Here is a 14,983-nt window from a genome sequence, read left to right as displayed (position 1 = left end):
TACACTAAAAGGTTGTGGGTTCCATCCCCAGTCAGGGCACATGCCTGGGTCGCAGGTTTGGTCCCCAGTCCCGCAGGTTTGGTCCCCAGTCCCGCAGGTTTGGGTTGAGTAACAGAGGCAACCGATGGATGTTTTTCTCTCACACTGATGTTTCTTTCCCCCTCTTTCTCCTTCCCTTCCCCTCTCTCTAAAAATAAACAAATAAAATATTTTTAAGATTATGACAAAAAGTGTGAAAAACTGGTTATGCCAATTGAAAAACACATTACCTCTCTTCATTATAGCATGTAAAAATTTCACACTGAAAGCAAAATTTATTTTTTTTAATTTTAGAAGGAAATACAGAAATATGTAACTCATACCCTGAGGTAAAGAAAATTTACTTAACCAGACACACACAAAAATTTTTTATTTAATGGAATTTTTTTCATAAACATAACATGAAAATTTAAAACTTGTATACCAGCAAAGACACTGTGAGCGAAGGGGAAAGGGGAGCCTCAGACTGGCAGGGTGCCTTCACAGCACATATATCCATCAAAAAAATTCGTATCCAAAACAATCTAACCGTCCTTCACTGAGTGAAGGCGACATAAACCATAAACGGTCATTTCAGTCTACAACTGAACACTATTCAGTGATTTTTTAAAAATGAATCAGATCCACAAGTAGCAACATGGTTCAATCTGCAGCAATTAAAATTTTAAATGTGCACCCCTTTGAGCCGGTGAGTCTGCCTCTCACTCGCGGCAGCACTATCCAACACTGCAACACAAGGCACACTTCATAAGGGAGTGTGGAGCGGTCGGGAAGGACCAGCGAGATCCCTACGTCTCACCACGGGACGACCTCAAATATTCTGTCAGAAAACAAGCGGTGGAACAGTGTGCACTGCGTCACGTCACCAACGCAAGGAGTGTGGGGCAAGTCTGCTTTTTTCTGTGTCACCTGTATTTGGATGAAAACGCACAGAGACAGGTCAGGGAGGACCACAACACACTGTTAACTACAGTTTCAGCAGAGAAGGGAGTGCACCAAGGAGGGTTTCATCCTGTCCATACTGTCCACCTGAGTACTCTGTAACAGTGCACAGTCGTGAGCCTTCTGCAGACTGCGGCACTGGGCCCCACAGACTGGGCCCACACAGGAGCTGCCATTCACAGGGACTCTGCTGCGCACGGCACCCCCTAAAGCTGGGCAGTATGCATCCTGCACAACTAGACACCACATCCCTGATGCTTGTGTAATTAGAAATGAATTAAAGAAGGGGGAGGGGGTCTGCAAGCCAGAATGAGGGAACTTTCTGGAGTGATGTAGATTTCTATACCCTGACTAGGATAGTGGATACAAAGTATACACATTTTCAAAATTCATCCTACTAGACATGGACATCTATGTGCTTTCTATGTACACTATCCATGAATAAAGTTGATTTTAAAATAAATGTAAATTAAATACATAAATAAAATACAGTATCACTGGGAGAACCTGGAAGAAGGTACCCAAATTACAAGACCCCAAACGAGAACTGGTAGATGCCTGCTGGATACACTCTGAGGTACACAGTATGAAAACTACAAAGAAATTAACTTCATTCTACAAGACTGATCACACAATGCCAAATTTGGATTAATGTGACCTGATTTTTTTAAATGAGGAAACAAAGGTCCTTAGAGATTTCTAGTAAGGATATAAAATAAGGGGTAACTCAGCATTCTACTGGTCGCAAGTCTAATTTTCTAAGTAGAAATTTTGTCTCTCGCAGAGTGGACTCTTGAAAACCTCGTCAGCGCTGCTCTGACTACACAACCCCCTTCCAAGGGAGCTCCACTTATGTATGATAAAAATCCTCACAGAACTCATAAAAGGTCAAGTTTTCATTTGGCACACAAAGTAACCAAACAGGCACTGCAGCCCAGGGAACTGAGACAGCAGGCTGGAGCTGCGGAGTCCAGAAACCCAACCAAGGCAGAGAACAGGCAGAATTCCAGCCCATACAGAGGAGAAGAGATACATTCATTCTCTTACTACAGACCTACAATCCAAGAACCAGGATAAAAGTAAAAAAAAAAAGTGTTCCCTAGACAAAAGTACTCTTCTTCAAATGACAGAAAAGAGACAAGCCAGAAAAAGGATGATTTGAAGCAATGGGCCAAGGACTAAGTTCTTGATGGGCCAACCTGCAATTAGCCATGGTTTTAAATGCCTGGGGCCTATGAACCTGGGTTACCTTCCGTGGCAAAAAAAAGGGGGGTGGGGGAGACAGATGTTAGGAATAGGGGACTTCCATCAGCCACCCAGAATAATTAATACTGCTCTGTGTAATACATAGCAAAACCCTGCCGGCTTCATTCACTCAGGCAATAAACATTTCTTGCTCAACTGCTGGTCAGCCAGGGTTGTCACTGTTCTTGTCACGGTTCTTGTCACTGAGGATGTATTTACTTATTTTTAATTTACTTTTTGTTTTTCAATGACAGGTTACATTTAGTATGTACAGTTGTCTGCATTTATCCCCCAGCCGTCCCCACCTCCCTCCCCCATTTCCACCACCCCCTTGGTTTTGTCCACGTGTCCTTTATAGTTGTTCCTGAAAACCCTTCTTTCCCGCCTTCCCTCCCATTATGCCCTCCCACCTCCCCTCTGGTTACTGTCAGATTGTTCTTAGTTTCAATGTCTCTGGTTACATTTTCCTTGCTTGTTTTGTTGATTAGGTTCCATTTAAAGGTGAGATCTATGGTATTTGTCCCTCACCACCTGGTTTATTTCACTAAGCAAAAAACTATGGTACATTTACACAATGGAATACTACTCAGCAGAAAGAAAGGAGGAGCTCCTACCCTTCGCAACAGCATGGATGGAACTGGAGAGTATTATGCTAAGTGAAATTGTCACTGAGGATTTAGCAGTGAATAGTCATGGAGCTTAATAATAGCAGGGAAGGAAGGGAACTTCTTTTCTCTTTTCAATTTTTTTTCTTTCTCCCTTTAAATGTTACACAGTAGAGCCTTCAAAAATATCCTAAGTTTCTCCCACAAGCTTCCTTGACCCTCCTGCTTTATCTTCAAACCAAGTAATTTTTGGCTCCAATGTTCCAATACTGGGGAAAAAGGAAAGAGACCTAAAGTGAATAAGGTGGGAGACAAAATTCAAGGCTGCTTTGTATTTTATATGCAGACTTTCACAAACGAATTGTTAGCCCCTAAACAGCAAATTATGGTCGTGTCTGATACTATTTTGTGGTCCCAATGCTGACCATGGTTCTCCACCCGCGGTAGCTAGCTAATCAATAAACGTTTGCTAAGAATGCTGGAAGGTCTTCATAATCCCAAGGCCTGGCATAAAAACTGAACAGCAAGCATTCGTTAGCTGCATCCTCTCTCCTTCCAGCATACTTTCCTTCCACGGGTGACACGATGCGCAGGTTCACTGTTAGGCACCACGGGAAACAGTGTTTTGGGGTGATTTGAAATAAATTCCCTTCCCTCTGCCAGGGCCTGCCTGCCTCACCTGCCCTCTGCCAGGACCTGCCTCCTTTGCCCCCTTTCAGCACCTAATGCAGAGCCTCCTTCCAGCGAGCAGGGCTCCAGCAGCATCAGCCCAACGCCCGCACCCCGAGTCTGTGCCCGACGGCCACAGCGCGCTCGGGAACCCGGAGACCCCCTCCCCGGCCCGGGGTTCAGAGCCCAGCAGCAACGGCCCGGGGCTCCGCTCCATCCCCTCCGCTCGCCCCTCCAGGGCCGTGAGCGCGGCGCCGTCTCCTCTCCCTGCGCGCGCGGTGCAGCGGCCCCGGCTCCCCTCGCGCCGTCTCCGCCGCGCTTGGCCCTGCACCCACGCAGGATCCCGAGGTCCAGGGGCTGCGCGAGCTCCTTCCCGTTCCCCGCGGGCGAGAGGCTCCCGCACCGTGCACCTCTAAGGCAGCCGGCGGCCGCCGCCGCGGATCCCCACCTTACTCTCTTCCCGGCCGGAGCAGGGGGCGTCGAGAAGGTCTCCCGCGGCCGCAGCCTCCTCCGCCGCCTCCGGCCCGGCGTTCGCAGCGGAGACCGCACCAGCGCTCCCAGGCCCTGGAGCCGCCCCCGCGGCGAACGTTTTCAGCGCCCGGCTCGCGCCGCTTCCCCGCCCGGCACGCGCAGCGAGCCCTCCCCCGGTGCGAGGGCGCGAGGACTCAGGGCTGGAGGCGGGCACGCGCCACCGGCGCGAGCGCGCGCTTGGGGGCGGGGCTTCCGCCGCGCCGGGGAGGGGGCGGGCGAGCGTCTGGGTTCCCGTCGAGCCCCGCCCCCTGAGGCCGGGAGGGCCCGGCTCCCCAGCTGGCCTCGGGGTTCGCGGAGGGCAGGTGAAACTCGTCCCCTGCGGACATCTGCCGCGCGCTAACTGCGGGCGGCTGAGGTGCGTTTCAACTCTGCAGGTATTTGCCCGGCTAGCTGGATACTCCGCCCGACGTGACTACAAGGTAAAGAATGCAAAGAACCACCCCATGAATCATTCATCCACTCCTCGGGAGACAAGATCCTCCCCGAATGATTTTCCCAAATTAATTCAATTCAGCAAGCGTTTACTGAACACTGGCTCGGTACCTAGTGCTGTGCCGGGTGCTGGGTGGGTACACCATCCCGGTCACGGTCCTTGGTCTCGAGGAGCGCATAACTTAGTGGAAAAGCAGCCGTATAAACAACCCGGACGGGTGGCCCGTGCAAAGCCAGTCACAGGGAGATGCTGTGGAGGGCTTCGTAGTGAGAGATTACTTCCGCTTGGACCGTGGAGACAGGTTCCTAGAAGAGGTGGCATTTGTTTTCAGCCTCGAAGGAAGAAAAGGAAAGAGGCTTAGTAGAAAAGAGGAAGGGCATCAAAGACAACGAAAACATCTTGGGCAAATGAACAGAGGGTCGCCAAGGTTTCCCATCTCAGCATCAGTGTCTTTTGTTTTAATGTTATACATTTCTGGTAGAGTCCTTTCCAAACCATGTAAAACACAAGATGATTAGACGGCTAAGCCTTTTTAATGACTCCAAGCATCATTTTCCTCAACGCTCCTTAAGGCTGAACACAGCAGTGTGCTTCAAGGACTACTGCATGTGAGTGCAGTGTGTTGACTCCCTCAGTGAAGAGCCCCAGAGCCAGCCTGTTTTCAGTCTGGTTATTGACTGCTTTTTGGCACCTTACGATGAGGCAGATCGAGCCACCTGCTGCTGCTGTCTGCCTCCCTTCAGAACAAACTCTTCCTCCTCCTCTCATCTTCCTATTTTTAAACCCCTGTGGTGAAGGGAAAATGCTGGCAACCAACTTTGTTGAGTGGGAGTAAACAGATTCCTCAGAAAAAGGCATCACCTTTCCCATGGGACCCTCACGACAACTTGGCATGCTTAGAAGACGTGATCGCTTCCATGCAGTGCCTTGACTGCGTTCTGAATGTGTTAAGATGCTAAGAATACAGAGAAGAAACATCTTGTTTATTCATTTACCACTTTTGAGCACCAACTGTGGAGGAGGCATTGAAAGGGTAAAATATTGATCCTATTCTGTGAAGAAAAGATGTGTAAATGATGTAAGATAATTATGTAAATATTGCTTTAAATATTTAAATATTGGCCCTGCTGATGGAAACCAAGGTAATTTCACTATGTGGGCCAGACTGTTATAAACCATTCTGGGAATTGACTGTTATAAACCATTATGAGTACACTCATATTAGCATTTCCCTATCTAGGTTCTGTGTTTCATCACCTGAGTCCTCAGAAAACATCTTTCAAACATATTTCAATCATTCTCCCCTCTTTGAAAATCAGCAACTCCTTTTTTACCTACTTGTCATATTCCTTTAACCTCCATTCATGTTCAAGCTTTTCCTATCCTAAAGAAAAAGAAAGAGCCCTGGCCAACGTAGCACAGTTGGCTGGAGCAACGTCTCACATACCGAAAGGTCATAGCTTCAATTCCCGGTCAGGGCCCATACCTAGGTTACAGGTTCCATTCCCAGTAGGGGTGCCTGAGAGAGGCAGCCTATCCATGTTTCTTTCTCACATCGATGTTTCCTTTCTTCTCTCTCTCCCTTCCTACCCCTCTCTCTAAAATCAATAAGCATGTCCTTGGGTGAGGATTTTCTTATTAAAGGAAGAAAGCCCTCTGTCATTCTTGACTGCACCATAGTTATTGCTCCATCTCTGTAAATTCTTTCACTTTGAAAGTAGTTTATCTCAGCCAACTGAGCAGCTTCTCACTCCTCACCTGGTGGCTATGTAGCTTTTTTCCCCACCGAGTCATAGCACTTCTCTCAGTCCTTATTGTTGGTTAATCCCCAATGCCCCAGGCCACTCTGAGAGCATTCCACTCTTCTTGAAACACCAGTTGTCTTCACAGCCTGACTCCTCTGCTAACTCTTGTGACCACTCCCATCTCCAATCTGTCCTCAGCCTTCGCCTCACTCCATGCATTCTCCCTGAGTCATTTCATTCACTGTCTTCATCTGCCACACTTATCAGCAGCACCCAAATGCATTATCTAGCTCGGACCAGTCATCAGGGTTCTAGATACACAAAAGCCTGCCAGGCTTACCTACCCGAATGTCCTAGAGATACTTCCTGCTCCACATGTCCAGAACTGGTTAGCATTACCGGCCACTCAGATGCTCCATTCAGAAACCTGGAAGTCATCCGTGATTCCTCCCTCCCTCTCCCCACGACACTCAACAACCCTGTTGATTTCCCCCGTAAATAACTCCAGAATCTGTCTATCTTAGCCCCTCTCTCCTAGACTAACATAGTAGCCTTTTATCTTATCTCCCTCCTGTAGTCTTGTTTCTTCCCATTCATGTTCCATACAGCACATTAAAAAACTTGCAGAAATGTGCTGTCATGGTGTCACCCCTCAGGGTGGCGCACAGGCCTTCCATTCATCTAGCCCTGGGCTGTCTTCTCACTCCCTGCACACACCCCACCCAAACTCCTGGGTGTCCCCACTTTTTCTCGCCTCCACACTTTTGTACTTATTGCTCTCTCTGGAATGCCACTTGAACACAAGCAAAGAATGTCCAAAATATGTGTAGCTGAAGTTCCTGGTATAATGAAACAATTATTCCAGAAACTTTCTAGAAATAAGAAAATGTAAACCCACATAAGGAAAGGACCCACAGGAACTTGAGGAAATGACCACAGTGTGATCGATTCGGAGAGCTAGCATCTTAAAATGATTAGACAAATGAATAATAATGACGATCTTCCAAATCTCTGCGCAGAAAGTTCAAATTGCTTAAAAGGGTAAGAACACCAGGCTGCAGGTGTTCTTAGAGAGCTGCACATTCCCTATCACTTTCATCATTCCAGGCTGGCCTGAGTGAATTGCTTGACCAATGGAATGAGGGAGGTTATGTGTAGGACTTCCACGTGTAGGTCCTGAGAAGTCTTGAAGAGTCCAGCTGGGTCTTTGGGAACACTAGCCCTTGCAGCCCTGAGCCACTATGCAAAATATCTAACTCTCTGTGGAGAAGATTGGAGACTACACAGAGCAGGAGAGGGGCTTGGCCCATCCTAGCTAATATGAGTGAAGTCATCAGGAATGCCTTATATCTGTCTATCTAGCCATCAGATGAATACCACTGAGTGGCCTCGGCCGAAGCCACATGCAGCAGAAAATCATCCAGCTGAGCCCTGCCCAACTTCCTGACCGCAAAGATTGTGGAACTGAAATAAGAACAGCCCTTACTTTAAGCCATTACTTTTTAGCACACATAGTTTGTTATAGCGTCTGTTAAGCAAAATACTTGGCATCAGACTTCTCAAGAGCCAAACAAGGCAAATAATGATGCAGAACTTTTTCAAGACTCAAGGAAACAAGATGAGTGAAGGATTTTCCATCCACCATGCTGTTTTGCAAACATCAAAGACCGCAGAGAAAACTTCCTAAAGTGCAATAATTCAAGGAGCTACGCACATAAGGCCATCCTGAGTACCACAATGGGGAACAGCAATTTTTTTCTAAAGCACCAGATGGTAAACATTTTGCAGGCCTAACTATTCTCCTCTGCCCCAGCAGCACAAAAGTAGCCACAGGTGACATGCAAATAAGTGGCTGTGGCTATGCCTCACATAAACTGGGTTTACCAAAGTAGGCAGCAGGCTCGGTGTGGCCCATGGACTGCAGTTTGCCACTCCTATATGAGAGGAAAAGAAATAGAGGAAGTTACTTCAAAAAGAGTACAAAGCCCATGTGATTTAAGAAAATAGCATGCCGCAGCCCAGTGGGGTTTACGTGTTAGCCTGCCAGAACTGCCGAAACCAAGTCCCACAGACTCACCTAGAGAACAGACGTTTATGTCCTCACAGCTTTGGAGGCTAGAAGTACAAGATCAAGGTGTTGACAGTGTGGCTTCTTCTGAGGCCTCTCTCTGGCTTGTAGATGGCTGTCTTCTCCCTGTGTTTTCACAGGGTCTTCCCTTTTTACTGGGAGCATCTTTGTCCTAGTCTCCTCTTCTTACAAGGACACCAGCTGTTCTGGAGTAGAGCCCCCCCCCTTGACCTCATTTCAACTTAATTATATCTTTGAAGACCTTACCTTCAAATGCAGTCACATTCTGCAGGACTGGGTAGGACTTCCATGACCTAAACATCAAAGCTGTAACTGTAAAACTCTTAGACAAAAGCATGGATATCAATCTTCATTGCTCTGGGTTTGGCAAAGTCTTCTCATATGCAACACCGTGAGCACCAGTGGCAAAAGAAAAAATAGACAAGTTGAGCCCTGGCTGGTGTAGCTCAGTGGATTGAGCGCGGGCCTGCGAACCACACCATCGCGGTTCGATTCCCAGTCAGGGCACATGCCTGGGTTGCAGGCCAGTTCCCAGCAGGGGACACATGAGAGGCAACCATACACTGATATTTCTTTCCCTCTCTACTTCCCTTCCCCTCTAAAGATAAATAAATAAAACCTTTAAAAAAATAGACAAGTTGTACTTCATCAAAATGTAGAATTTTCATGCATCAAAAGACGCCATTAAAAAAGTGCAAAGACAGCCTACAGAATGGGAGTGAATATTTGCAAATAATACGTAGGATAAGAAACATACCCAGAATATATTTTTTAAAAAAAACACTACAGTTATAAAACAAATAACCCAGCTGAAGATGGGGAAATGATTCGAGCAGATACTTCTTCAGAGAAGAGGGTCAATCACCCCATGGAAAGATGCTCAGCATGATTAGCTAACAGCGAAAGTCAATAGAAATGTGATGCAGCGCCCTCCTCCTGGACCAAGACGCCCTCCTCCCTCACCAGGACGGCTGCAGTGAAAGGCATGGGCAGTGTGTTGGTGAGAGTGCGGACAGTGCAGCTGCTACAGGACAGCTGGGCAGTTCCTCAAAATGTTCAAGGTGAAGTTATCTTATGAGCGAGCAGTTCTGCTCCTATGTACATACCCAGGAGCCTTGAAAATGCTTGCCCACACAAAACCTATGCACGAATGTTAATAGAGTCTTATTCAAAATAGCCAAAAGGTGAACGCAACCCCAAACTCCAGCAACTGATGGATAAACAACATGTGGTGAATCCAATCATACAATAGAATATTATTCACCAATAAAAAAAGGATGGAGTGCATGCTATAAAGTGGATGAAATCTGAACACATTATGCCAAGTTTAAGAAGCCAGTCACAGAAAACCGCATATGACATGATTCTATTCAATACATGAACTACCCAGAATAGGCGGATGTGTATAGAGACAGAAAGTGGATTAGTGGTTGCCGGGGGCCAGAGGAGATGGGAGCGCTGAGAAAGGACTGCGAATAGGTACTAGGTTACTTTCTGAGTTGGGGAAATTGTTCCAAAGCTGATTGTGGTGATAGTTCCACAACTTTGGGAATACACCCCAAACCACACACTTTAAATAGATGAATTAAAATGTATGTGAATTGTGTATCAATATATCTGGTTCTTTGCAAGAAGAAAACTATAAAACAATCCTGAAAGACAGGAAAGTATACCTGAACAAGACATTTCTTCGTTTTGCTTAAAATCTCTCAACATTGTTAAGATGACAGTTCTCCTTATGTTAATTTCTAAATTTAATATGATTTCCCCCAAAAAATATAAGCAAGTATTTTTTCGGTAGCTAAATAAATTGATCCCAAAGTTCTTATGGAAAAATAAATACTCAAGAACAGCTAGTAAGACACTGAAAAGGAGGAGGCGTGAGAGGTGACTAGCCCTAGCAAATATTAGAACACACTGAAGAGCTCCTGAATGAAAATATGATGGTTCTGGCACAGGAGTAAACAGACCAATGGAACCAAATAGAAAATACAGGTATCAATCCAGCTGCATGTGAAAAATCTAGTATATGACGAGCAGCCAAATGGCTAAAGGAGGGCTTTGTTGTGCACTGACTGGGAATCGAACCCTCAACCTTTTACTGTACGGGAGGATGCTCCAACCAACTGAGCCACCCAGCTACGGCAAAGAGGACCTCTTTTTTTAGATTTTATTTATTTCTTTTTAGAGAGAGGGGAAGGGAGGGAGAAAGAGGAGAGAAACATCAATGTGTGGTTACCTCTCATGCACCCCCCACTGGGGACCAGGCCTGCAACCCAGGCATGTGCCCTGACTGGGAATTGAACCAATGACCCCTTGCTTCGAAGTCCAGCCCTCAATCCCCTGAGCCACACCAGCCAGGGCAAGAAGGACTTTTTAATAAATGGTTTTGAGGCAAACTGATAGCCACACGCAGTTTCTCTGTGTTGGTGAGGTTATGAGGAGACGGATGTTACTAAAGGGAATAAAAAATAGTACGGACCCTCTAGGGGAGCATTTGGCAACATCTAACGAAACGATTTATACATTTATCTCTCAAGCTAGCACTCCAACTTCTAGAAATTCACCCAAAAGATACCTCCAAGGCTACATGTGATACACTCTAACATGTGTAAGCTTCCACATTGTAGCATCATTTGAAGAATATTGGAAACTACCTAAATGCCCAAACATGGAAGACAGGGTGAGTAAACTGTAGCCCTTCCACATAATCGACTGCTAGGGAGCAGTAAATAGGAGTACAGGTTATCCTCATGGATTGAGAAGTGCAGATTGGTAGTTACAAAATGTCATGGGGGCGTAAAGTACAGATTAGGAAATACAGTCAATAGTATTGTAATGACTATGCTGGTGCCAAGTGGGTGGGGACCACTTCATATATTATATGACTGTTTAACCAGTATGCTGTGCACTTGAAACTGATACAAAATAATATTGAATATAAACTGTAATTGAAAAAAAATTTTTAAATAAAAAGAATATCTTTATGAACTGGTATGTAACAGTTTCCAGGGTACAGTAGTAAGTTATAAAAGCAAAAAAGCAAATGTATAGTATGTTACCTTTTACCTATTTTAGTAAAAAGAATCACAAGAACAATAAATCAGAGAACAATGAAATTGGTTTCCTGTAAGACACTGAGTGAGGGAACAAGGTGGAAAGTGCAGGGAGAGAGGGACAATACTGAATACATCATGCCTTTTGGTGTATAGTTGGGCTTTTGGAAGCATATTAATGTCATATACATTCATACGAGAACATAAAATCCATAAGCATAGGGGAAAATTAAAGCCTGTAACTAAATTTAACAAAAACACACCCAATTATATGTCAAGTGGATGACATAACCACAATAAAGAGAAAGAAGTAAACAAAGTAATTTTGAATACAGTGCTTAGACACACCTTTAGTCTGATGCAAACAATAAACTGGGGGGGGGGGGGATCAATACCAGTAAAAGGAGAAACACNAATACTGAATACATCATGCCTTTTGGTGTATAGTTGGGCTTTTGGAAGCATATTAATGTCATATACATTCATACGAGAACATAAAATCCATAAGCATAGGGGAAAATTAAAGCCTGTAACTAAATTTAACAAAAACACACCCAATTATATGTCAAATGGATGACATAACCACAATAAAGAGAAAGAAGTAAACAAAGTAATTTTGAATACAGTGCTTAGACACACCTTCAGTCTGATGCAAACAATAAACTGGGGGGGGGGGGATCAATACCAGTAAAAGGAGAAACACACTGGCCAGTAAGAATAGTTTAAAATGTTGATTATCTTTATGTCTAATATTTACAAATTAAGTAACAAAGCATTCAAAATTTAATATCTAGTGTTACAGTGTTTGGGGGAGAAATGTAAATAATACGTCCTTTCTGGAAAGTGACTTGGAAATACCTATCAAACTCTTTTAAAATGTTGACATCCTTGCCCTGCCTGGTGTGGCTCAGTGGCCTGAGCATCTGCCTTCGAACCGAGGGGTCACCAGTTTGATTCCCAGTCAGGGCACATGCCTGGGTTGTAGGCCAGGTCCCCAGTAGGGGACACTAGAGGCAACCAATCAATGTTTCTCTCCCTCTCTTTCTCCCTCCCTTCCTCTCTTTCTGAAAATAAATAAAATCTTTAAAAAAATGTTGATATCCTTTGACCAAGAAATTCAAATTCTTGCAGTTTATTTTGTGAAAATATTAAGTGATGTGTGTAAATTTATACATTAGGGTAGCTTACCAGAGTTACTTTTAAAAACTAAAAAAAAAATGATAAGGTACAGGGCTTTGATTAATTAAATTATGAAATATCCATGAGATAGAAGATGCCACAGGCATTAAAATCACAGTGTAAAAGAATATTTCATGTCATGGGAAAGTGTAAAATAGTGTATGTAGCATGATTCAAATTTTGCTTAAACATATGTGTGAGAGACAAGTTTAATAGAAAAGGAGCAGAAGCATAAAAAGGCATTTTGAGGAAAAGCAAACACATATGGCGAGTAAACGTATGAAAAGATCTTCAGTTTCATTAGTACGTGTATTCAGGAAAATGCAAATTAACACTGCAATAGTATACGGCTACTAAAAAGGCAAAAGTTCTAAAGTCTGACCATTTCGAATGTTGGGCAAGAGGTGCTCGCCTGGGACCCTGTGCCCTGATGCTGGGGATGGAAATTGGTGCAGTGTCTTTGGCTCAGAATGAATCTGCATACTTCACATCCAATGGTCTCCCCGCAAAGGCAACCAATAAACTGAACCAATGTATTGTTTGAAAAAAGCAAAAGACATATGATTATAGAATGATACCATTTGTATAAAGCTTAAAATCAAGTAAACCCAAATAATTTGTATAATTACTTTTATAAAGCAAGAGAATAACAAACCCAGACTTTAAGAAAATGGTTACCCTGTATCAGGAAGCGGTGGCTGGGGAAGCACTTAGGTGAGTAACAATTATTGTCAATTATTCCTAATGTTTTATTTCTTGGCTTGTGTGTGTACGATGTTACATATATCCTTTTGTATCAAGTATATTTGTTTTTGATCTTATTCAGTTACAGTCAACATTCAATGTTATATTATTTTCAGGAGTAGTTGTCAGATATCAAATATCACATTATAAAAACAATAAAGGGAAAGTGTGTGTGTGTGTGTGTGTGGTGCTCCCAGAATAAAAGACTGGAAGGATATAAACCAGGGATTTATATTCTGGGATTACCTGTGGGTGGTAGGATTAAGAGTGATTTTAATTTTGTGTGTGTGTTTTTTATAGTCTCAAAATGTCTTCAATGAATATGCCCTTTTTAAAAAACAGGAAAAAGTATTTTTAAAAATCTCTGCGAGGACCTGCCCCATTTTCAGTCTGCAGGCTGAACATCCAAGTCTTCGTTTCCGTGGTTGTAGGTCGCCGGGGAAGAGGAGCACTGTGAACCTCCCAGGCCGCTCAGGGCGCCAGGTTCGGCGGGGCAGGAGCCCACCGAGTCGGGAGGGAAGCTGGAGGAGGCACAGAGCTGCCGAGGCAGGCAGGCACCTGCCGGCCAGTGTCGCATGGGAAGCAGGAAGGTTGCAACAGCTCAAGGGAGATGATTTCACGGCACTGGAAAACCGTTCCTTGAAGTCGGGAATGCACGGCGCCGCCCACTCCCCCCGCCGACACGCCGACCCCCACCAAAAAACCCTAGTAACACATGTGGGTGAGAATCCTGGAAACTAAGTATCACAATTCCATCCTTGCATCAGATTACGGTAAACTGACACCATAACGTGTGGCGGTTCTGTCCTCCGGCACTTCCAGGAGAGGACTGGAAAGGGTCCAACCGCGGGTAATTAAAGTGACAGCGGAAAGAGTGTTCTTTACACGCTGACAAGCCAAAAAGAAACTCTGGCCTTCAGAGGAAGATGAGAGCTCAGACGCGATTTGCGAGAGGCGGTGTGTGCGCACCGTCGGAGCACCGTCGCCGTCCCCACATCGGGGACCGCCAGCAGTGTGAGGCAGCCCCCCCGGAGGCTGAGAGAGGCCGATTTGGAAGGAACAAAGAGGAGCCGCTGGTCCGCACAGTGGGCGCGACGTGGACATGCCCCCCCCCCCCAGGCTGCTTCACTGGTTCTCAGTCTTGTCCCAAATTGTGGAAGGAAGACTCCCCATCAGAACCTTCAGATGGGGAGGCTCTGGATGGGGAGGGGATGGCCAGAAAGAGAGGTGGTGCTGGGACAAGCGTGTTCCTATTCCCTGTGACACCTTGTGGATTCAGAGTCTGTGACAAGTTGCAAGGAAGGTCTTTATGAATGAAACTTTCTAAGACTTACATCAGGGACAGAAGCAACAAAACTGTTCTTCAGTGTCATCCTGGAGATTCCAACTAACCTGACCCACGGGGTGACTTCTGTGTGATCACAGGAGTGGCTGCCATACTTCCACACGGCAGGCAGCTCAGGAGGCCAGGGGCTAAAGGAGACCCCCACAAGATCCTCAAGCTTTACCCCAATAGGCAACCCAGAGGCCACAGTATCCAAGGAAAGCTATCTCCTAGGTGCCACTAGTTTACCGAAGGCTGAGGACTTACAGGGTATTTTCAGATACCTCAAAAGATCAACAAATTCTGTGTTGACTACACTTTCTAAACTGGCGAGATTAGTCCTTCCAAGTGTTCCCAGTCGGGCTGCATACCAATCACCCAG

General features: G+C 45.2%; 1 protein-coding gene and 1 long non-coding RNA gene across 11 annotated transcripts in view; one reads left to right on the top strand and one right to left on the bottom strand.

The window, feature by feature from the left end:
- DTNB (dystrobrevin beta) overlaps positions 1-4,181 on the bottom strand; it is a 171,358-nt gene extending 167,177 nt beyond the window's left edge. For 6 of the 10 annotated variants that reach the window (XM_037066784.1, XM_037066785.1, XM_037066789.1 and 3 more), the window contains exon 1: positions 3,958-4,179. The gene's annotated coding sequence lies outside the window, so the exon portion shown is untranslated. Of the gene's footprint in view, positions 1-3,948 lie in introns of all 10 variants that reach the window. The other 4 variants (XM_037066792.1, XM_037066793.1, XM_037066786.1 and 1 more) reach the window with 4 other exon arrangements.
- A 96-nt stretch (positions 4,182-4,277) lies between these two features.
- On the top strand, positions 4,278-14,174 carry LOC119001382 (uncharacterized). Its single transcript, XR_005069554.1, has 3 exons — positions 4,278-5,497; positions 10,839-10,981; positions 13,709-14,174. It is a non-coding gene; the product is annotated as an uncharacterized LOC119001382 (long non-coding RNA).
- The last annotated feature ends 809 nt before the right edge of the window (positions 14,175-14,983 follow it).

Source organism: Sturnira hondurensis, unplaced genomic scaffold (assembly GCF_014824575.4).
Source record: "Sturnira hondurensis isolate 20B ecotype Veracruz unplaced genomic scaffold, ASM1482457v3 Scaffold0016663, whole genome shotgun sequence".
In the NCBI taxonomy this organism is placed as follows: Eukaryota; Metazoa; Chordata; class Mammalia; order Chiroptera; family Phyllostomidae; genus Sturnira; species Sturnira hondurensis.
Note: the sequence above shows the minus strand (reverse complement) of the source record. Positions and strands in the feature narration are given on the sequence as shown.